The sequence below is a fragment of the Varanus komodoensis genome, unplaced genomic scaffold (genome assembly GCF_004798865.1).
Source record: "Varanus komodoensis strain SLA01 unplaced genomic scaffold, ASM479886v1 scaffold13_3, whole genome shotgun sequence".
Taxonomy (NCBI): Eukaryota; Metazoa; Chordata; class Lepidosauria; order Squamata; family Varanidae; genus Varanus; species Varanus komodoensis.
The window spans coordinates 3,074,822-3,099,999 of record NW_025335409.1 but is presented as its reverse complement, the minus strand read 5'-3'; the positions used below and the strand labels follow the sequence as shown (position 1 = coordinate 3,099,999).

Sequence of the window (25,178 nt, the reverse complement as noted above, 5' to 3'; positions counted from 1 at the left end):
AGAACATCCTCCCTTTGACCCCTCCCGTGACATCAGCTAATGAGAGAGTGGATGGATGTCAGGACCACCCAGAAGTTTCACGAGAAGTTCCATGGCTCATTTGCCTTCCTCAACTGGGAATTGATTGGTTTCCAGAATAAGGGGCAACAAGCATGGGTGGCTTCTGACCTCAAACAGTGAAGAATGATGGGGCTGGTATAAAATACTCGTGACTACATCCCATTGGACGTTGTTGATTATTATCAGATTGAAAAGATGGTGATGGTAGCACAAGCTATTCTTTGCTAGTCAGCACTCCCTACAGACAGAGACAGGTTCAATTTGATTGCCACTTGTGCCACTCAGCAGGACTGAAATTGGAAGTCACATTCAAATAGATGGGCTGGAAATGGACGCCTGTATTCATTAATCTTTCATTGGGCTCAATTTCAAAATTACCCAAAGATTTTACAAGGACTTTTCAAACTCTAATTTGGCCCCTGGCCTTTAAACAAAATGAAAGCTATTGATTGATGTTCTGGGCAGGATGCAAATGTACCCATCAGCTCTGAATCAGTTTTATTGGTTTAGATGCACTTTCTTACAGCTGATGAAGAAAGGTACTAAACAGAAGAGCTGCTATACAACCCCATTGTAAGGTTAATTCTGTGTTAATTGAAGCAAACAACCATGAGTTTGAAATGCATGTAAAGCACTAAACTTGTTTTCTTGGAAGGAAGTAGATTTGTAATTCTCCCTGTTTTCTTTTCTCCACTTGTTGCATAGCTTGAAATTTTAGTTTTAAGTAGCCTAAAGCTCCCCAAATATTCACAAGTATATGCAGTGTCTAGAATGAGGTGTTACTATTTGAATTACACCAGTAAGGCTGAAATCTTATGGCCATTTCCTTGGTAATAACAATCCTCTAGATTTCTGTGGGACTTAAGCCTGAGTTAAGATGAAGGCATGAACTTTGATTGCCATATGTTGTCTTTCTTAGGGTAAAATAAAGTAACAGGGGATTTAATAATCAATATTCTTAGTAGTCTACTGTATTCAAGCTGTGATGAGTAGGCACTGATGCTTTAAAAATTTAAACCCTATATAACATATTGTATAGGTCAAGAAACACTACCTTAGTTTCCTTCTTTAAAAGATCTTATACAGAAATATCCAAACTGATCAGTTTTCAATGTTTTAAAAAGCAGTTCAGAACAGAGGAGGATGAAGCAGGGTGCCTTCTCTAAGTAGGCTTTTTGGAAAATATATCTTTCTAAAGAGTTCTTTTCCACCTCGGAATACAATCAGAGCTGAAGGGCAACTACTGATGTGCAGGAATTGGGTAGTTCTTCCCTCGTACTTCCTTATCTGGCTTTGGGACAATGGAAGGAAAAGGGTAGGGGGCTTCCTTTCAATAAGCATCATTTTCCTTCTTCCCCAGCCCTAGAAATGTTGTCTGAATTTTCCAGTGCTTGCTGTTTGGAATTATTAGTAGTAGTAGTAGAAGCAGCAGCAGCAGAAGTATTTATTTAACTTCTATACCATCCAACAGCCAAAGCTCTCTGGGTGGTTTACAACACTCCATTAAAACATAATCTAAAACACTCCACTATAGAAAAACATTGAGGGGGAAAAAACACACACGCACACATACACACACACATTTAAAACACACATAAAATTCCTATAAATCAGGCAAGAAATAACCTGATTGAACCTGATTAAACAACTAACAAAGCACCAACTATTTAAATTCCCTGCAGTAGAATAGTAAAGTTTGGCACCAGGCAGACCAAATTCCATAACTGAGGGGTCACCACTGAAAAGGACCTTCCTGTTACTGGGAACTGATCCTCCCTTGGAGGTGGCAGATTGCTTGTAGTGTCTGGTTAGAAGCCATATTGTGTCAGTGAAACAAAATAATGTTTGGAAGAAGAGAGAAATAAATTCGTATTATAATTTAGCAGCAGGCACAGAAGAAGGATTGGGGATAGAGCGGTCAGATGCAAAGCAGGACAGGGATCGTGTCTTTTCAGTAAAAATTCCCTCTTCCACATAACTATTCAAGGTGCAAGAGCACTGTCCTCCTTTGCATCCAGCCACCTTAACTGGGTGTCTATAATGGAGATGAGGACCCTGAAAATTGCAAGTGCGTAGCAAGTCTTGGACGGGAATAGGTACTCTCCCGGATGCATTCTTTCATACTTGCCAGTTCTAATCTGAATTGAAACATGGAAGTTTATCCATCCTTATTCCTAGGTACATATTTGGACGTGATCCCAGTTGAAAATGGGGGGAAATGTTTTTTAATAAACGTGCATAGGATTGTGCGGTGCATTTCGTTAAAATAGGTGAGATTTACTTCCTCCTGTGTTGATGCATTAAAACGGAAAACCATGGCACTCTTGTCTCATTCCTGTTATGCAATATGCAGAGCCAATTGCAATTAGTAGTGGACCATAATGGCTTTGACTGGTCTTCAAGTTCTTGCCATGTCAGTGAGGACTTTTGCCAACACCATCTGGACAGACACTGCTCTTGGACAAAAGTTTATGTTTGGGACAAATTGACATGTGTAAAAATTGGCTTACTTAGTCGAATGATTATGCCTCTACTTGCTTTAAGTGCAACTCACACGAGCAATTTGGCACAATTAATTTGAATGGATGGGTCTGAGGAGTTTATGTTGTAGCTGGGATTGTGTGTGTGTGTGTGTGTGTGTGTGTGTGTGGAGTGATATTGATGTAAGTCCAGGTTAGTCTTATTGATGTAAGTCCAGGTTAGTTAGCCTTCAGGTTAGTTGGACTCAGACAAAACTGTTGGTTTGTGCTTTTACATTTTAACTGCTTTTTCTCTTTCTCTTGATGAGTTTTCACTATTACAACACGGCCACAAAGTAATGTGTTTATTACTAAATCTATTAGCATATGAACATGAGTAGTGTTCTCTCTAGGAAAAGGTCAATACTATGAAGAGTTATACAGCATTTATTTAGCAACGTGCTACATTTAGATTTATTGATCACGTTTGGGTGGAATAGAAGCAATTAGGTTTGTTATTGCTTTATATAATGGAAAGACAGGTAAGCCAATGATGTAAGCCTCTTATGTCAGAAGATAGTTTAGAAATAAATGCAGAACATTAGTGGGCTAGAGGAGAAGCTTACAGTGAGTAGTGCAGGGATAATGGAATCACTCATGTTATAGAGATTTTGATAGGCTTGGATTAAAAGCTTGAAGGAAAGTTTAAGGGGGGGGGGGAACAAGACTGGCGCTTACTCCAAGGTAAGTATGTATAGCATCCTTCAGGCAAAATTGTACATTATGAGGCAAATACAAATTAATGAGTTTGCATTTGCTTCATTGTACTAATGTGACAGTGGATATTATTTTCAGGCAATAATCAGTAGGCATTATGGGACTGCCTCACCCTACTCAACTCACCACTTATAAAACCAGAATGTTTTAAACCCAAAATAGATTATTTTTCTTCCCAAATAATAACTTTGATAGCACTTAAATGTTTGAGGATTTTGTGTTGCCCACATTTTGAAGTGAACTCCTTGCTATACACCTTAAATAATGAGCCAAGTGGAACACAGACATGCATTGGCTGCTACACTTCTGGAGTTTTCTATGCTTTTATCAGTTTGAAGATATACTTGTGCATATGTGAAACGCACTGTAGGGCTAAATATATTCTGGGTGCAATTCTATCACCTTCTTGCCCAATGCAAATAAGCCTCCAGACTCAGAAGTTTACATACATCTCCACTGCACCACCATCTCTCATCCTGTCTTTTATCTAGATTTTTGAAGGTCTAGTTTTGGGCCAGTGAGGGGTAGGAAAGGAAGCTGGTGAGCTTATTGGAATTTGGCACATGGCCTCAGCTTCTCTTTGCAGCTCCACACCATGGCATGCCCTTTTTTCCCACCTTGGAGGCGCAGTTCCTACCTCATGGTGGTGGTGGGGAGTGGACAGCTGTGGCAGTTCTTTCAGATATCAGTTTTACCTCTCCCCTTTCATCTCAAGTAGAAAACCTTTTTAAATTATGTGTATGAATTGATAGGCATTGATCCTTTGCTTTCCATGAACATTTTCCAAATTCCCCAGGAACTGTGGTGTTCTTGCTGTATTGAGAATATTACAGGTGCTAAACAATGTTCTGTATTGGCAATATTTCTCTTGCAGTTTCCATCTGCCCAAATCCCAAAGTGCTTTACAAGAGGAAAACTACAAATTCAGTAAATAAATAGTAAATTATTACAAAATGATTCAAAGATGGATAAGAGAAAAACAAAGTAAAACTTGTTTTTGAGAAAGGCCTAAAACCTGTCACTTCTGAGGCTTCAAAGAGGGGAGAAAGTTCAACAGGGAAGGTGCCTCTTGCAGTGGATGCTGGTATCTCCAGTACTAGCAGGGCAATGTAGCCACTCTGGGCTGCAATCAGCATTTTAATCAGCTGTCCACTGTGCTGAACTGTTTATGGGGCTGGGTTTCAGCACCACAGAGAGCACCTTTAATGTTCAGACTAAACCCTAGTGCAGACTAAAACCAACCTACTGTCACTGGAGCTGAGGCATGAACAACAGAGCTTCCCCTGGAGATAGTACTCACCTGGAATGCTGTTTTAGGGCACAGCATATCATGAGCTAACCTAGCCTTGGTTTTACAGGACTATGCATCCTAATACTGGCCCTTAAACTTAGTTCAACAGCAACCCAGTGCAAATCCTTTAACACAGATGTGATATGTGTGCATTGATGCATTCAGCTCTAGCTGCAGCTTCTAAATCAGCCCTGAGGGCTGCAGCATAGGGTGTACTGAAGAAACAGTATTGAGTTTACTGAGGTGTGGATCACATTTGCCAGGCTAGCCCTGTCCAGGAATGCGTGTTTCTTGGCAAAGTAATCCAAGCTGATCCAGTCACAGATACTTCTAGCAAGGGAGGTCATTTGGACCTCCAATTAATGATGAATCCAAGAGCAATCCCAAACAGCAAACCTGTTATTTCAGCGGAACCCCAGTCGGACCTGGCCATCACCCACAGTACCCCCATCCTGTTGGCCTGAGGATTCACCTTCTGACACTGAAGGCTGATGGCTCCAATGTCAATGGAGCAGTGCATCCATTCACTTTTAAAGTAACTATCCATGGTGCTGAAACCCAACTACAAATTAGGCTCAAAACCATGGATAGCACCTTCAATTTCAGGCTATAACCCAGAGTGAGCATCTTGGCCAGCTGCCATTTGAGACACCAGCCTCCACTGACTTCAGACTGCCATCCAGTCCAGTGCTACATTCAGACATCTGTCTAGATCATCCAGTCTTCCCCAGTAGAGAGCTAATAGAGAAATTAAGCTAGTTGTCATCAGCATATCTCTGACACCCAAGCCCCTAACGATCACATCCAGCAATTTTGTATATACAAACCAAGTAGATCAAGATCCTATGCTTAGACAGAAAAAGTTCCACAGCTCCCATGCTGTCTGGAGAATGGTGGTAGTTTTAGGACTGTTTTCTGACTAAACATGCATAGGATTGTGGTTTCAGTAAGATTGGACATGAAACATACCTTGATGTGTTTGATAGCAAAATTCCCAGGGGGCTGACATACAGTCAGTATTCTTTGGAAGCAACCCAGCAAAACTTGCAGAACCACTGTAACGCAGTTCCCCAACCCACATGTATACTCTGTCACGTTTACTCCTACATCGTGCATAGAACTTGATACAGAAAATATGTTTTCAGGGCACTGAAGGTCCTTTCAAAGTAACAATTTCCTGCATACAAACACTCATATACATGCATGTGTGCATGCATGTGTGCATGCGCGCACACACAGAGGCAGGTAGGACACAAAACAATTTAACCAAATAAAATTTAGCACAGCTGATAGATACATTCCATTGATTTGAAATGATATGTAACATTTCAGAGTGAACATTTCCTCCAGGTTTAAGCCCATTCCAGTAAATAATATAAGGGGACAAGTTACAGAAAATAATTGGGTGTGTTTTCCTGTTCCACTGATGCCTAGAACAAATTCACTTATTCATTAAGACCATCTGCCACTTTTTGATCAGCCATTCATCCAAACTAGGAAGCAAGCTGTTCTTCCAATATTTTGCCAATAATACTTTAGCTGTCAATAACAAAATGCCAATTAATACACAATGTTTCCTTTTCAGTGTATCTTTTATATTACTCAACCGAACAAGCGAGAGACTTAACTGATAGACTCATAGCCAATTATTTCTTTCATCAGTCTGAAAATACTTTCCCGATATATTTTCATTCTGTTGTAACATTATCATATGTAAAGAAATGCTCACCTATAGATGTCCAACAATATCTATACAATTGCTATACACAGTATATTTTCTTAGGCACAAACCTACACCTGTTTGAGACAGAAAAAAGACCTAGAACTACCAGCTGGCTGGGACACATTGTGAGTTGTAGAGTTTTTGTTTTGTCTAAACAGAACATTTTGTCAGATACAAAAACATGTGAAAGTTTTGTTTCAATGACACTTTGAAAATATTATTAGGAACCATCTTCTGCACAAACTTTTTTTTTAAAGATAGGAAGTATTTCCTAATGCTTCTTCACCCATAATTACTTTTATTTCCCATTTCTTGCCTCTGCTATATCCCAGTTGCATGCACTTGAGACAAGAACGAATGAGGGATGTGAAGATCAGGTTGGAATACAGCTCTGTTGCCCTTGCTGGACTCGTTTCCCACACATGACCCTGGCCAGAAAACAAGTTAAGGCCCGATCAAGTTTGTGAATGCTAGCAGATTGTTTGTGCAAAGTACAAATGTACACAATTCTTTGCACAACATACACAAAAATGCACTTATTTGCACAACATTTGCAAAGTATGTAATTGTTGGTGCAAAGTACTCAAAGCCCACAAGTCACATGTATAGAAGCAGAACACACTTCCTTCCAGATGCCCTCACTCGGAAGGAAGGAGGCCAGAGTCCAGGGAGCCAAGCTGAGGAAATCCAATGGATTCTCACCCCCAAACTGGATTTCTCATGTATCTCTAAACAGCACCTTGCCATACTGCATGTTCATTTATACACTGTTCCATCTCAGTGACATGAAACTACCATGTAGCCATCAAGCTTCAGCAAATGCATTTCTTATTTGCACCTCTGATGAAAAAGGAGGGATACAACAATTAATTTTATTCATTGTATTTCAAAAGTTACATCCAGCTACTTGAGGATTAGCAGGCAATTAGACAGATATAGCCAGCAGTATCCTTGTGCATAATTTCCCTTATCCAGGAAGACTCAGGTCTAGCTCTTTTTAATAATCACTTTGGGGTGTTATTTGCACAAGCATTAGGCACAACAGGCCCGGCTTTGGAGAATTCCTTTTAAAAAATGTGGCCAGATAATTTCATGGAATAGATCTACATTGAACCTGAATCTATTGCCCTTGTGGAAGCATACTTACCATGTCAGCCTCTTAAGAACCCCTGGAAAAGAACACAGGCAGTCAGGAAACCCTGCTGAATGGGGTGGTCTTGGTAGTTGGTGGATTCCCCAAAATTGGGTAGAGGGACCTTCCAGAACAGGGGCTTTCCTTTTGTATGTGGTCCTTTTCTCTTACAGAAAGCTGCTTCCAGATACAGCACAACCTGAATAGTGAACTCATTTTAGTGTTTATTTATTTATTTATTTATTAAAACATTTTTATGCCGCCCCATTCGCCGAAGCCTCGGGGCGGCTTACAACAAAAAATTTAAAATAACATTTTAAAATATATACAATAAAATACAAATATACACTATAAAACAAGCCGCCCTGGCCAAATAAAATTCAATAATATTAACATTTAAAATACTGCTTAAATAAAAAGGTCTTCGCCTGGCGCCGAAAAACAAATAACGACGGCGCCAGGCAGACCTCTCTGGGGAGTGCATTCCATAACTTAGGCGCCACCGCTGAGAAAGCCCTCCTCCGAGTAACCACCCTCCTAACTTCTTCCATGGAGGGCTCCCGGAGAAGGGCCTCTCCCGCCGATCTCAGGGGGCGGCTGGGCATATAAGGATGTAAGCGCTCCTTCAGGTAACCAGGACCCAAGCCGTTTAGGGCTTTATAGGTCATAACCAACACCTTGAATTGGGCCCGGACTTCAATGGGAAGCCAGTGAAGCTGACGGAGAACTGGAGTCATGTGAACATAACGTCCAGTCCCCGTCAGCAGCCTGGCAGCTCTATTTTGGACCAATTGAAGTATCCGGACCGTCTTCAAGGGTAGCCCCACGTAGAGCGCGTTGCAGAAGTCCAAACGGGAAGTCACCAATGCATGTGTCACTGTCGCAAGGCAGTCATTCTCCAGATAGGGGCGCAGCTGATGAATTAGCCGAAGCTGGAGGAAAGCACTCCTCGCCACTGCTGTTACCTGAGCTTCCAGTGAAAGCTCTGGGTCGAGGAGCACTCCCAAGCTGCGGACCTTCTCCCTAAGAGGGAGTGCAACCCCATTCAGGACAAGGTTCAATTCACCCTCTCCGAAGCCCGATCCACCAACCAACAGGACCTCCGTCTTGTCTGGATTGAGCTTCAGTTTATTGGCCCTCATCCAGCCCATTACCTCGGCCAGGCACCGGTTCAGCACAGCCACTGCCTCACCTGGATTGGTGGAAAACGAGAGGTAGAGCTGGGTATCATCAGCGTACTGATGGTTCCGCAGCCCACACCTCCTGATGACCTCTCCCAGCGGTTTCATGTATATGTTGAACAGCAAAGGGGACAAAATGGACCCCTGTGGTACTCCATGGCATAGCTGCCATGGCGCAGAGCCATAGTCCCCCAGCACCACCTTCTGGAACCGGCCATTGAGATAGGAGCGGAACCACTGCAAAGCAGTGCCTCCAACCCCCAATCCCGCAAGCCTATCCAGAAGGATACCATGGTCGATGGTATCGAAAGCCGCTGAGAGGTCCAGCAGAACCAACAGGGACGCACTCCCCCTGTCCTTCTCCCTGCACAGGTCATCATACAGGGCGACCAAGGCAGATTCAGTACCGTACCCGGGTCTGAAGCCGGACTGCAATGGGTCCAGATAATCAGTTTCATCCAAGAGTGCTTGGAGTTGTCCCGCCACCACTCGTTCTAACACCTTGCCCAGAAACGGGATGTTGGCCACTGGTCTATAATTAGTGGCCATCTCTGGATCCAGTGACGCCTTCTTCAGGACCGGTCGGACTACCACCTCCTTCAAAGGGGCCGGCACCCGACCCTCCCTCAGAGAAGCGTTAACCACTTCCAAGATCCAGGTTCCAATCCCGTGCTTGGAATCATTTATTAACCAAGACGGGCAAGGGTCCAAAAGGCAAGTGGTTGGATGTACTCGCCCAAGCACCTTGTCCACATCATCGGGCCGCAATAACTGAAATTCATCCAATAAATCTGGACCAGACGGCAGCGTTGGTGTCTCCTTTGAAACCTCTGAATCAATAGTGGTGTCCAGCTCGTGACGAATCTGAGCGATTTTCTCCCTGAAATGCCTGGCAAAGTCGTCACAGCGGGTCTTTGAGGGTGGAATCAGGTCTTCCTTTGGACCTGGACGGACCAGGCCTTGCACCACTCGAAAGAGCTCCGCCGGACGGCATTGTGAGGAGGCAATGGAAGCGGAAAAGAATCTCTTTTTTGCCGCCCTCACTGCCACAGCATAGGCCCGATAGTGGGCTCTTAAGTGTGTTCGGTCAGATTCATCTCGTGATTTCCTCCACCTACGCTCTAGTCGTCTCCCAACCTGCTTCATCGCCCTCAATTCAGGAGTATACCAAGGGGAAGAGCGGGCTCTGCCCGGTGGGAGAGGACGCTTAGGAGCGATCGTGTCTACAGCCCTGGTCATCTCCCCATTCCACAGTTCGACCAGAGCCTCGACAGGAGCACCCGTCTTGTCAGCCGGAAACTCCCCCAGGGCCTTCAGGAATCCTTCTGGATCCATCCGGCTCCGGGGGCGGACCCACATAATCGGGTCCGCACCCTTACAGAGGGAGAAGTCGCTCTCGAGCATAAACCTCACCAGGAAGTGATCTGACCATGACAGGGGAGTCAAGCATAAATTACTCACCCTCAGACCACCCTCTTCCTGCCCCGTCGAGAAAACCAGGTCCAGAGTGTGTCCCCGTTCATGGGTGGGGCCGGTGACATGTTGAGACAGCCCCATGGCCGTCATGGAGGCCATGAAGTCCTGAGCCGCCCCGGTCAGACTAGCCTCGGCATGGAGATTGAAGTCCCCCAGGACCAACATCCTGGGGGTCCTCAACACCAGGTCCGAGACAGTCTCCGTCAGCTCAGGCAGGGAGACTGTTGGGCAGAAGGGTGCGCGGTACACCAACAGAATCCCCAGTCTGTCTCGGTCGCCCAACACCAAATAGAGACACTCCAGCCCTGGTCTCGAAGGGACCGGAAGTCCCGTGAGGGAGATGGAGGCTCGGTATACCAAAGCGACCCCCCCTCCCCTCCCCTCCAGCCGTGAGCAGTGCTGGACCAGATACCCGGGCGGGCACACTTGGGAGAGGGCAACATCCCCCCCCTCTCCCGCCCAGGTCTCCGTTATGCAGACCAGGTCGGCCCCCTCATCCACAATCAGGTCCTGGATGAGGGCAGATTTGTTATTGACCGACCTGGCATTAAGCAACAGCACCGTCAGGCTGGAGGGGCGACTGACGAGACTCCCTGGCACCCTCTGGCTGGGAGCAAAACCAGAAGTAGGGACAGGTGTCAGCCATCTGTCCCTCCTTCTTCTATGCGGACACGTTAAGCTCCCAACGCTGTTACGTCCCCTGCCCATAACCACCTCAATGGCGGCACCCGTGCGCTCCCCAGGAAACATAAGCGGCAGCATGGCCAGGGACGACTCCACAAAAAGATTTAAAATACTACTAAAAACACACACACACACACACACACACTCACCCCTCACTCACAGCCCAGCAGGAGGGCCTACCATCGCCAAGCGCAAGCCCCTGGCCAGCCCCGCCCCCTGCTCGGCCACCCGAATGGCGGCAACTGTCCTTTGGCCGATGCCCTTTGTAGCCGCCGGCCCTGCGTCCCCCGCCTCGTCCGGAGCACGCCTGCCACACGTGCTGGGGCGTGGCGGAGCAGCCAAGTGGGCGGTGGATGGCGGCGCGGTCTTACGCGGCCAGGCAGCGGCTCCCCTCCGGCGCGGCGCGGTCTTACACAGCAAGGAGGCGGCCCTCCTCCGGCGTAGGCTGCCGGGCGCAGTTGGTGTTCCAACTCTTATGTTGCCAAAACAGCATCATCCACAACAAAAGGAAGGATCAGTAGCACAAAACCTCTACGAAGTACAAAACCTGTACGAAGAAAACCCTCATGGTGCAGAATTCAAAATAGTTCAGTGGCTGCACAGCATGTGAAGGTGGGGTGGGAAGGGAAAACTGAGAGGGAAGAGGAACCGAACCTTGAATAAATATACTTCACGCTGTAGCAACTTGTCGCACATCCTACTTGTACCTATTATTTTTGACCCATTCTAGAGATTCCTTATAGGAACTAACAAGTCATCCAGCTATGTAGCCTGCCATCTTGCTTAGGGTTACTTATGTATTTTATTTTATTTTATTTTATTTTATTTTATTTATTAAAACATTTCTATGCCGCCCCATTCGCCGAAGCCTCGGGGCCGCTCACAAAATAAAGTTAAAATACAAAAAATAACAATACAAAATAAGTAACAATATAAAATAAGAACAATATAAAATAAGTCGCCCTGGCCAGATAAAATAAGCAAATACTATTAACAATTAAAATGACGCTTAAATAAAAAGGTCTTCGCCTGGCGCCGAAAAACAAATAGCGACGGCGCCAGGCGGACCTCTCTGGGGAGCACATTCTGTAGATTGGGCGCCACCGCAGAGAAAGCCCTCCTCCGAGTACCTACCCTCCTAATTTCTTTCACGGAGGGTTCCCGGAGAAGGGCCTCTCCCACAGATCTCAAGGGGCGGGCGGGCATATATGGATGTAAGCGCATATATGGATTGGAAGAAATATACTTCCAATATTTTCCTCATCCACATTTTCTCCTGGATTGTGGAGTACTAAATTACCTCCACTCTTTGCAAAGTGTTCTCATGTGGAACTAATGCATTAAGGATCCTTCCCCCCTACTCCTCTGAAAAAAATCAAAACCTTTGAAAAGAGTGCTATGCATGCAGTTTGGCACAGCTTTCAGTTCTTTCATTTTCTTGGTATCTTCCTCCCAGCATTACCAATGCATACGTGCGCATTGATAGAACATTGCAAAATAAAATAAAATAAAATAAATCTTAATGTGATTATGTATATGTTTATATTGAGGTTTTTAAAACACATTGTTTTACCAGTGTACAGAAATGCACACACTTATCAGTAAAACACTACTCAAAAGAAATGTTATTGCAATCTCTTTCTCATTTGCTGTAGTTCAGGCAAGGATTTGTGAATTCCATTTGCATCATTATAACAGTATGAAAAATAATGCTCAATGTGCATGAACATGTGCATGACCACCCACTGAGTGGTCCTATGATCCCCGGGGGGGGGGGGGGATGATACACAGGATACGCCAGTTCCCAGAAGCAGAGCTCCAACCTCAAAGCTGAAAATCTGTCCTCAGTTCTCCTGCCCACCTTGTGGCTGGCGCAGAGAGAGCCACATTGGCTGTCTTTCTGAGATCAAGAACTCTGCTCCAGAGAGGAGGTAATAGGGGTGGGCAGGGAAAGGAGGAAACTGCAGAGGCCAGGATACAAGCATCCTCTGCGCTCTCCTTCTCTGTCCCAGTAAAGTGCCTCAACTAGATGGCCCAGAACTGCTAACGAGAGAAAATACAGAGCAGTAGGCAAGGGAAGACATATATTGCCTCCAATGCTTTTCCTGTTCCATACAGAATGCTCGTTAGCCTCTGAGTTTGGGTGTTTCTGAGCATTTTATGCAGAATCCATAGGATTAGGCCCCAAATGACAGTGCTCAAATGAAGAACATTTGGAATATCCAGGCCTGGATTTCTATACAGGGGAATTGTGAGCTCTGTTCAGTTATGGTACTCAAAACAAATTTCTGAGCTTAGATTTTTCTAAATTCTCAGTGTATGTCTTTAGTACCAGGTTCTAGCTGATCAATTTTTGGGTTCAAGTAAAAATGAAATAGATTCCACAAGCCTGAATACTATCCACTCCTAGAATACAAAACAAAGCAAGCAAGAGGAGAATGGAATCTGAGAAATTTGGTTATTCTGTTAATGTCTCTTACTAGCAGATGTCCTGGAGAAGCTCTGAAAGAGCACAAAGCATCAGTGTAGTACTGTGTCCTACTAGTATTTCACCAGTAAAGAAAACGGATACTGGAAATTATTATTCTTTCCACAGTAGTGGATGGCTGAAGTGGAAACCACCTGTCCCTCCCTCTCAACAGCCCAATCACAATGATTATGATCCCCCAAGAAGGTAACTTCTTTTCTTCTCCACCTGTTGAGGAGCGTGAATCAAACACTCCTTTGAAATCAATATTGTCTGGTGCTAGTGCTCCAAAATATTTATTTCTCGCCGATGATCTATTGAAGGTGTCATCTCCAGGGAGGCTGCCAAAATCTGAGCATGCAATACCAGCATTTGCAATTGTTAAGAGGAAAGCAAACATTCAAGTGTTTCCTTGACACAATGCACTTAATTTCTTGTTGGAAGATGGTCTGCCTTCAGTGAAGTCTGCCTGACAGTGTCTTTGGAATATAAATGATCCTGAGGATATAAAAGGCGCTGTAGCAATGTCGTGTTTGGCTGTGTCTAGACGGTCTGCATCATCAAATTTGCAAAGATCACACAATGGGCCATGGAGATTCTGTAAGGAGAGGAACAGAGAAAGAGAGAGAGAGAGGGAGGGAGAGGGAGAGAGAGGGAAAGCAGCCACAGTAGTTTCCGTAACTCAATTACTCCTCAGGGAAAATGCCCCTCTAAATAATTTAAAACTATTGATTTAAATTTCAGGGGAATATATTTTCTTCTGCTCACCAAATTTCAGAAAAATTAGGAGCAATGAGACCTGCCATTTCTTTCCTCAGGGGCATCTTAAAGTAAAATGGATGCATGATATTTGCTCATATTTTGCTTGAGCAACTATCCCAGCAAGTGGAGTGCTGTCAGCTTGCCAGTCTTCTGCACAGGGTTAGAATATGATATTTTATAGAGTTCTCCTGAAATAAAATCCCTTCAGAGGCAATGCGACATGAAGCGTGTGTTCTTCTTGATTTTAAATGGCCTGGAATCCCTTCAGGACTTGTCAGAAGAGAGACACTGGTGAGAGGAACAGCCACAGCTCAGTGGCAGAATACATGTTTTGCATAAGGAAGGCCATAGGTTCAATCCCTGGCATCTCCAGGTAGGTCTAAGAAAGACTCTGCTTGAAGCTAAGCTCTTCCTTAGACCAGGGAGTCTCCAGCACCTCCCTTGGCACTTGTTAGGCTCCCAGTCCCCTCCTGAGCTGAAAAACATTTCTTCAGCTTTGCTGAAATCCAAAAATGGATTGGGGGGCCGGCAAAGTGAAGTGCTGGCATCCAGTACCATCTTTACTTGGGTTCCAAAGAGTGGTTTTGTGTTTTGGAGCTCAGGCACCACCTCTGCCTTGTACTGAGGTTCTTCAACAAGTTATTTATTCTCTTAGTCTTCTCTTTTTGCCTTTGGAAGATGAGTGTTTTGGGACAGGCCGTGTTCATCATGGCAGTCACTTTTGAATGGGCCATGCTCCCTGCATTGCAGCCATTTTGTAAGAGTACCCACAATACTCCCTCAAGATTCCAAAAGTGCTCCCAAAAATTGAGGTGCTTGGACCAATGGACTGTTGCAGGAGGAGACAGGTGCTGATGTCTTAAGAAAATAAAACAACTGAGGATGCCAGAGGCATGAGGAACAGGTGTAAGAAGACCAGCTGTACATGGCTATGCCTAGGAATGCTGCATATTTAAATATATGTATTGATATCCCACTTTTTCCTGACTTACATAATTGTCATTTTCTCCATTTTATCCTCATAACAACCCTTTGAGATATGTTAGACTGAGAGTCTGTGACTGGTCCAAGGTCACTCAATGAGTTTCATAGTGGAGAAGGAGTAGAACCTAGATTTCCCAAGTCCAATTCAGTTCATTAACCACTATGCCACACTGCCATAGCTATAAGAGTAGAAATATAATGCCTACCTGAGAAAAAGATACTGTAATATGAAAAGTAACTTAAAGCCATGTTAGCTTGAGTGTAAAATGGCTTTCAGGAAAAGGCCAGGGGTGGAATTCATGGTGTGCCCAGCCTACCTAGATAGTATGAACTTGTGAGGTCTGAGAGTGCTCAGAATTTAATCCATTACTTATATACTTGGGCTCCAGTTTCAGATCAACCAGTGTCTCATTAGCTGGTCTTGGGCAAACCTTGGACCCTGAGATCTAGTTGTCTTTCTGTGAAATGAAAATCAAGCTATAACAGTAAATAACAGAACTGAAGAAGAGCCGGGCAGGATCAGACCAACTATCCATCTCATCCAGCATTCAGTGCATGCAGAGGTCGATCAGCTGCCCATGAGGATCCTCAAGCAGGACAGGAGTGCAACAGAGCTCTCTTCCCCATGTTCCCCAGTAACTGAACCCGAGGAATACTGCCTCTGCTGACTGGGAAATGCTAGGCTCTCTAAATAGGTATTAGTGATTAAGTGATCAGTGATTAATTTTAATGATATTTACTACTGCTTCTTCTGCTGCTCCTACTATGCTTGTTTTTCTGTCTTTGCATGTTTTACACCTGATCAAGCATCATTACTGATATCTCCTCCTGCTCCTCTTGAGTTAACTTATGCCACACCTGCCTCTCCGGCCTATTGCTCACCACCATTCAAACTCCCCTTATCTTTCTGCCTCCTCCTCTACCACCACTCAGCCCACCGATCACTATTTCAGCCCACTGTCTGTTTTGCCCCTTTTCCTCTCTCCACCCTTCCTATTGCTCCTGCCTTTGCCCTTCCCAGCATATAGTCACTCCTGATCCAAGTGTGATGTTTCATACAATGTTCCACCACATCTCTGTCTCCTTTTCCTCGTATTTCCTTCTACTCTTGCTGCTATTCCTCATTGCCGTATGCTATCTCCAGTAGCAGCATGCCCACATGCGTAGTTGCTGACAAGCGCAACCAGGAGGCTGGTCTTGCTTGTGGGTTTCTTGCAGGCAGCTGTTTGGCCACTGCCTGAGCAAAATTCTAGACTAGATGGATCCTTACTCCTATCTAGCATGGATCTTCTTATGTTCTTGTTGTTACTTGCCATCAAGTTGTCTCTGAGTTATGCCAACCCTATGAATGAAAGCCCTCTTGTCTCTTAAGATCATCTCTTTTCCAGTTCTTTGTTTCTCCTCGCTGCTGTTCTTCCTGGAGCTCAGGCACGGTTTTGATTCCAGCCCAATGGACATCTTTCCTTCCCATCAAAGCAAATGAATCCACAGACATCATGAAAGTTTGCTTCTGGAATATCCATCAAAAAAGGTTCAGTGCCATTACATAACTCAGCCAATCAGTACAGAAGACTTCAGCTCAGGCAGTACAATGTATGATAGATCCAACATAATTATACATGAAAGAATGTAACTTGCATGCATGTGTGACTGATATGAGGAACTAATTTAATTTTACAATGGAATTTCTGCTAGTAGTATATGTGTCTGCAGTTTTTGCATGAGCAACATGTAATCATTTGTAATTTTTCCCCTGATTTCAGGTTTGTAATTATGAGGCTCAGCTGCTTGAAGTTCTGCTTATGTCCTGGGAAAATACCAATGCCTTGCAGGCTATCATTTACTTTAATTCAGGAGAAAGGACATGGTAACTTAAGGAAGAAACTGGCCCCTACCTCTTTAATGTTATGTTTATGAAGCAACCAAGAAGTATTTCTCTCTGTGCAAATCAGTTCTAGGCCAATCTCCTGGACCTAATTGAAGTACAAGCTGACTTCATTGCAGCTTTCAGGAGAGCTGCTTTCTAAATAACAAAAGCATTGCAGGTCTGCTTTGAAAAATGCAAGGAAGCCTTCTTATTCTATGCAGCATGGAAGCCAATTCCACAGATGCAAATGTCCAGTTGATGCAGAATTTATTTATTTTTTTATACTGTCCACTACTGAGGTCTCAGGATGGTTTGACAGTAAAGCAAAATAAAATGCAGCATCCTAATTATTTTCTGGTGATAAAATCCATATTAAAATGGCAATCAAAACTTAAAATATTAGGAAAATAAAAAGGTTTTCTCTTGGCACCAAAAAGAATAAAGTGACAGTGCCAGGCAAACCTCTCTGGGGAGCGTATTCCATTCAGATTTTCACTGAGCTGGAGTTGTACATCCATGCTGCAGAGTTCATCCAGGCCCGATGGCTTTCTAAATAACAAAAGTATCCAGGCCCGACTTAATAGATAGATCTGCTGACCTAATACAGGGCTATGTATTTTCACTGGGAAACTGCCAAAGGCAATGCTAGAACCGAATCACACCTTGCAGTATTTCTTGCAGTGTTTGGACATTCAGTAACAGGTACCTGCGTGACTTTAAAAATTGTCTGTTGTTCTTTTAAATAAAAGTGTAATGGAAATAATATGTGAATAAGTGTTGTTTTTAAGCAACCAAGGAATTTAGACATGCCACCAGCAACAATTTCCCAGCTTGCATAGGGCTGGGACTTTTTCCTTGGAATACTCCAGCCAGTTGGGAATTGCATAGTGTACACAATGGCATCGCAATGTTGCATAGAAAAATGGCTTTGAGCATGGTGGCATCATCAGAATGAGACCCCCAAACCCTCTCCACAAACTATGCCTTTTCCCATAATTTTAGCTTTGAAGGGTTGGAAACCCATCTGAGGAATGCAGCACTGCACAGCTTTCTTGTCTCACCCCATATCTCAGGGTTAGCCAAACCAAGGCTCAAGTGACACCATGAGTGCTCACTGGTCACTCACTGCCCACAACCATCACCCGTAGGTACCCACTTACACCTCTCAAGCATCTGACATTTACTATATGTGGCTTTTCCAGTGAGCAAGTCTGGTCGCCCTTGCCCTATCTAAAGGCAGAAGAGATTTCCTTATATGTAGGCACTTGGAGATATTTATTTAGGATAACATTGACTGATTTTTTAAAAACTTATTTGTCATTAGTTGGTGACTGTGCACCATTACTCATCAGCAGCTGCTGGCTGGTCCTTCCCAGAATCACTTTAGATTATGAGTTCCCAAAAAAATATGCTGTGAATGTCAAATATGAAGTCTATCATATCCTAAAAGAACAGATTCATCATTTGAAGTCAAGTCAGCTGGCCCTGCTGTGTGTGTTGACTATTGGGAGAAGTTCAGACACTGGTGGCTAGGACTTGCAGCCTTTCTGGCAGTGGCTCCCAGACTGCGGGAACTCTTCCAGAAGGGTTGAGGAAGGCTTCCTTTCTATTTTTACAAAAATGGTCAAAGCATCTATTCCATCAAGTCTTTGAGTGATAGGATTTTGCTCCATAGTATATTAGCAGGAAGTGTTTTTCTTCATGTATGCATTTAAATGTTGCTGGCTCTTTGGTTTTAATTCATACTGCATTTAACATCAGTTTAAACACAACCTGATCGTAAAATAAAGACACACAGTGTTAAGGAGATGGGAATATGATTGCTTCATTTCACTCAAGGGAAAAAAGCCAACAGATTATTGAGCGATATTGGCAACAGGAAGAACAAGGGTGTGGAACTCAGTCTAGCCCTCCAGAATGACCTAAAGTGTAATGACGCCTCCTCTTGCCCCATTTCTTTCCCCCTAACCACCAACCATTTGGCATTTATCCATAAATTGTGCAATGTTTTCCTGATTGTCAAGACTGAAATGCCTTTTTCAAGCCTTAGTTGCAGTCAATAGAACAATCCGATGCCCCCCTAGACAGTGGGTTGTCCACATAACATAACAAGCAACTGTATTTTTCTACCCATTTTGGTCTGTCATGTTGCACGAACCCTGTCATGGTATTTCAGTGGGTACATTTGGTTTCGAAAAACCACGAACAGAAGTAAAGGTTGGTCTCACTTTTCCATGAGTGCTTGTTGTCTTGTTCAAACCGGAATACATAGCTCAGTGTGGTAACAAGGCTAGAATCATAGAGTTGCTTGGCAGGAGTGGCCCACTGCCTCTCTTGTCAAGCAACTAACCAGAGAGCGCCACTGACAGCTGCCATTTGGCACAACTGGCAGAGGCATCCCTACTCCTCTCACCTCCTGCCTTAATGATCTTCTCTGGGGCAGGAACAGGTGATCAGCTGTTCAGTGCTGGGAGGAGGGCAACTCTACATGGTTGATCCCACTGCATGCAGGATGTACCAGAGTGCATCCCACATGCAGCTGCCCTCTTACATGAACAGGAGGATGAGAAGCAGCTGTGGGGGGGGGGGGGTGATTCCTCCACCATTCTTCCTCCCTGCTGTGGCTTGCCAGAGAGCAGTCCTTGCCCATCAGCTTTGGAAAACCTCCTCCACTTTATGCCCCAAAGTCATGTGGAATGGCCATTGAATCATGCTCCAGTACTGAGGATGGGATGCTGTCTATCATGCAGTGGAGGGCAGCAGGATAGCTCAGGGGCACATGCTAGTCTACACAGCGCACAGTTCTGACTTCACTGCTGTTCCCCTGCTTCCCATTAAGCAACTTCTTGTTTTTCATGATTGGCTGATATCTGCTCAGTTTGCATCTGATAAGTCTTTATTGTATATAGGATTCAAAGAAAAGTCTACATACAAATAAGGTGCTTTTCACTACAGTGGTTAGTGTGTTGGGCCACAACTGGGGAGAACTGGGCCTTTGCACCTCGCTTGGCCATTAAATTTACTGATAATTTTAGGTTAGTCATTCAATCTCAGCCTATCTCACTTGAACTGTTATAATGATAACATGGAGAAGAGGAGGACTGTGTAATTTGCTTTGGGTTCCATGTTAAAAGAAAATAAGGCAGTATATAAATGTTATAATAATTAAATTACCTGAAGTTGAGACCTTGGATTTTGTCACCTACCTTTTTTCTGCTGATAGAGATGACTCCTCAAGTGTCTTTAAAGTAATCTATAACAGGCATGCAAATAAAAAAAATGCCCATTGATTCTGGTCTTGATTACATTAAACAGTGCCATTTGCTCTGATGTAACTAAATCCACTTAAAATCAATTAATGTGATTTAATCTGGGTAATTTTAATACAGATAAGTGCTGAACCAGGATTTATGAATATCTAGTCTGGCAGGAAATTACGAATCTGCTATCAATTGTAAGGATTGGTCTTGTGCAGAAACAGTGGCAACCGTGTGAAATCTGGAAGCAAGCTGAGTCATAGTATGGCAACGAGACTGACATGATCCATGAACTTAGACTGCACTGATAACTCCTGAAGTGTAAGCAGCCAAAGCCCAAACGAAGCAAAAAACAAAGGATCGTGCCACATTTAACCATCATTTTATCTCTATGCCAGCAAGCTTCACAGCTAAGTTACACGCTAGGCTGCTGTAACAGGTATTAGAGCAGGGCCATTTCAAAAATGCTAACAATAGTTTTGGAGCAGCAATTTTACACAGCACAACATTCTTTTTGAGTTTTTTGAGACCTTGCTAAATGAAGAACTGATTTTTTTCCCCTGCACATTTATATGCCTCTTCAAATCAAAGAGACCATTTTCAGAACTTTGTCATGGGGTTAAATCTGTTCAACAACAGCATGGTAAATAGAAATATAAGTATTTCTGTGTGTGTGTACACAAAAGTTAGTTTGCAGCAATTAGGGTAGAACTAAGGTGGTGATTGGGTTAAACCCATTAAAAAATCAGGCACCCCAGAAAGCAGAAAGGAAGAGCAAGTGAGAACTATAGAACTTCATTCAAGCAAACTAAGAAAGTGGGTTCTAAGTTTGATTAACAAGCAGGGCTTAAGGGAAGAGACAGGTGGAATCTACGCCACGATCCTTCCATTTATGAGGGAACACAATTGTGATATTTATGCAAAACACCTATGGTAGTTTTTGGACACATGCTAATGAATGAATGTTTCCACTGCGTTGCAGATGTGATCTTGTGTCACGCATAAATGCAATTGTGGGAGATGCAGCAGGAGCAGCAGAAAAAGGGATCAGTGCAGGGGTACAGCAAATGCAGAAAAGCACAGGGTTTTTTGGGGGAGGAGTTAGGAAAAAAATATTGGCAGCTCCTCTACTTGCTGCTATTCTCCCTCCTGCTCTCAGTGAGCTTAGCACCCCCAATTCTCCTCCACAGGAAAACAGTTCCTATAAGCAAGGACAGCCTCTCCCCTGTGTCCACTTCCCAGAAGTAATCACCCTTGAAACCAATTTGATTTACTTCTCAATAGACATGAATATGGGTAAGTTTTCAACTAATTTTTCCTTACTGGAGAAGGAATTCCCCAGTTCACTGAGCAAATCAGAGCAAGAGAAGCCTTATGGACAGTGGCAGCCAAGGAGATTAGAAAGTGACCGCAAGCTGATCAGGCTTATCTCCTTCGCAGAGCTGCTACTCTTGTGTCAAAGCCAATATGACACTTCCTCTTGCAGCACCTCAGTCCACCAGCTGGCTGAAACCACGGTTCCTTCCTTAAGAGCAGTATCACAAATTTAGCACACACTACATATGTACTTTGGTGGAGAAAAAAAGACACAACAGATATATACATTTAAAAGTGATATGACTGATCTGAAAAGATAAGGAAATGAAAAGCAGGAGTGTGTGTGTGTGTGTGTGTGTGTGTGTGTACATTCTTCCCTATTTCTGAATGGGTTAATAAGATGCAAAAGAGGGTGCTGCTGCTGTACCTTTAATAGCAGTGTTTCAAAATACAGATATTTTCAGACTCATCCTAAATTCTACATACAGCTACAAAAATTACAGAAGCACCTCATTTCCCTGGTCCTGAATCCTGATAAGAAATATAAACCAATTAGATTATACTTACAATTTTTAGAAAAGTTGGGTTGCCTTCAAGGGGCATGAAATCTTTCTTTTTCTGCTGGTGATAATCTCATTACTGACCTGATAGTAATAATGTGAACAGTTCAGTTACAGATGTATGTATTTGTATCCCATTAAATTTAAGCCATAGTGTTAAATGTGTCCACATTTCTAAAGCCTGACTGAATTCAGATGAACTTAGAATGTGCTTAATGTCAATTATTCCACACAGCTTTTAGGTCAAATGCATAGATTTATAGATATATCATATACAGTAATGATGCCCTCATTTCTCTGAGCACCGCTGGCACTTCTACATACAAGAAAACCCCAAGATTTGCAGAAGTACAGTGTGTCATAGCATTCAAAAGGTGGCCTGGGACTTGGGGAAACTTGGATTCAAGTCTCATCGGCCATGAAGCTTACTGGACCAGTCAATGACTCGCAGCCTGAACTATTGTGAAGATGGGAACACATGCATTGCCTCCATCTTGTCTGAAGAAAATGTGGGAGATAAACGTAGCAAACAAATAAAATAAAATAACGTCTGAGCATATAACAGCATCTCTGGCCCACTTAAATTTGCTTATATGTTTCTGAGGCCAATATAAGATGCTGCCTTTAACCCATAAAGCCCTGCGTGTCTTGGGATCACCATACCTGATGGAACTCCTCTCCCAACAACACTAATGGACACAACACTCAACCCTCTGATTGTTAATTCCAAGTAGGCTCAGTTAGTGGCAACAAAGAGAAGGACCCTCTCACTTACAGCCCTCCAATTACAGAATATGCTTCCCACTGTGGTCCACCTGGCACCAACTTTAATATTGCTTCAGTATTAGGTCAAGACTGATTCTATAGGCCATGGCACATAATTAGTTGTATATTGGGGCATTATAGAAACATAGGAACAGAGTGAGTCAGAAGGGGCCTCCTGGGCCATCTAGTCTGATCGCTGGCTCCAGCTGGCTCCGCTCACGACATGCCCACCATGTGCATGTCCAGCCTATCCTTGGACACCCTCACCGATGAGGCCTCAACGACCTCTCATGGAAGCCCATTCCATACCCTTGGGATCCTAACTGTCAGGAAGTTACATTATATTGGGTCAGCTGTTTAACAAGTCTTGTCATTTAATTTGTATATGCTGTTGCAGCTTTTTAAATGTGGCTTTTAAATTTTGCATTGTATTCTTATCGTGTTTTTATTGTTATTTTGTATAGTTTTTTAATCAGCTGTTGTAAACTATCTAGAGAGCTTTGGCTAGTGGGCAGCATAGAAATACAATCAGTCAATCAATCAAACAATCAAATAATAGTAGTGAAGTAGCTTGATGCTTAGTGGCAACAGAATACTTGTTGGGAACAATGAATGAATGAATGAATGAATACTAGAATGGGAAGAACGAGCAAGGGAAGGGGAGGGGAGGGGAGAAGAGGACCCTACAGCTACAATTCCCAACACCCCCCAGCCAGCCAGCCATGCATTGTATTCAGGAAGGCTAGAATGGGATATCCTAGACTATTCCATTCTGTCTGGTTGGCACCCTGAACAGGAGTATCCACCTCTAACCGTTTTCTGCTGGCCCCCCGGTGCTGCAGTGTCTGTGACAAGGCCAGCGGTTGTGCATGGCTTTCTGTGCAACTCGGGGCCAAAATACAATTGCTCAATTGATGCTGCCCTACAAGATTCTAGAAGTAAAAAGGAAAACAGAGCGAAACACAGTGCTGTTGCCTCTAATTTATTTATAACGGAATCCTTTCCTGACTGGTGGAACATTTCATCTGTTCCGTTTTTCCATTCTTAAAGACACCTGTTGACAGGGCCTGTAATGCATTCCAGCCACTGCCCTTGTTTAAGACACCGCACTTCACTTGTGCCAACAGAGGTCGCTAAACTACCATTGGGAAGCAGCTGCAATTGTGTGCATGTGTCCCCTTTAGGGTTGTGCATGAATGAACACTTCCTGCTACAAAGAGGCCCTGGAGGGGCCTCTCCATCACTTCTCCTGCTGCATCATTTGGCTTAAAGAAGGGGCTGAGTCTGGGGCAGAGAGGGTGAAGCAAAATGTGAGGCAAGGCTTTGGAGATCATTCGTTGCAGGAAAGATACCCTCATTTTCATTACACGATAAGAGTAAAGAGTGGAAAGGAAAGAGCGTGTGAGGATAACTTTCCCATTCACAATTGTGGAGCATTTGATTGTGTGTGTTTTTCCATACTTTGGACTGAAGTGGGTGTTCTATATGTTGAAGGTGCTAAAAGTGAACCATTCAGCTGTTAAACTAAGATTTTCAGAACAAGCCGGGGGGACAGGATGAGGGACAAGCCAAAAGACATTGAATGAGGATGGTAGGAAATATGTTTCTTATTTGAGATAAATGTTTATCTCGTTCCATTTAAGTGACATTTTAATGAAAGCTTTGCAGGGTTGACGTGAAGAGTGATTGGCCCTTTGCTAAATGTGCCCTTTTCCTCCCTCCCATTCTTGGATGGACTGAAGGACTGTTGCCCTTTTGGTCAATGTATAGGTAGGCCAGGATGGTGGTGTTTGCTGTGCAAGGGTTCAAGGGATGCAAAAATGGAATGCCAAGCTCTTATAGAACTATATCTTTGCAACTCTGTATTCCAACTTCTCCTAGCTGGTCCGTATGCACTGGTGCTACAGCCCCAGCCAGCATGGCGCATAACTTGGGATGATTGGAATTGCAGTCCAAAACATATGGAGGGTACCAGGTTGGGGAAAGCTGGCAAATTCAATGAGCAGCAGGTGATGGATGCCATGTGTGACCATATTCCCAACAGCTAGGATAGGATTGAGGTTGGGGAAAGACTGCTTTCTGAAGATGCACTGAAGTTTAGAATCCTAGAGAAATTCTGCCTTCATAGTCTTCACCTGGAGGAGTGTGTGTTTGTGTGTGTGTAGCTCTCTGTCATGTAATTTAACACTGACCTAGAAAAGGCTGATGCACATGTTGGCTTTCCGCTTAATAGAATAAGATGGGGGGAACAAGTTGCACAATGAAACTACTTGGAGGGAAAGTGTACTTATCTTGAAAAATCTACCATGTACCTATCCCTACGAACATCATTAACATGGTTTTGATAACTTCTAACTTTAACTGACAGATGGAAGGCATTTCTTCCATCCGCTATTTTTATCATAGTTCTTTCTTT

The 25,178-nt window shown here is 43.7% G+C and overlaps 1 long non-coding RNA gene across 1 annotated transcript in view; it reads left to right on the top strand.

The window, feature by feature from the left end:
• Window positions 1-25,178, top strand: part of LOC123020073 — a 177,607-nt gene that overhangs the window by 100,247 nt on the left and 52,182 nt on the right. The gene's annotated exons all lie outside the window — the stretch shown is intronic.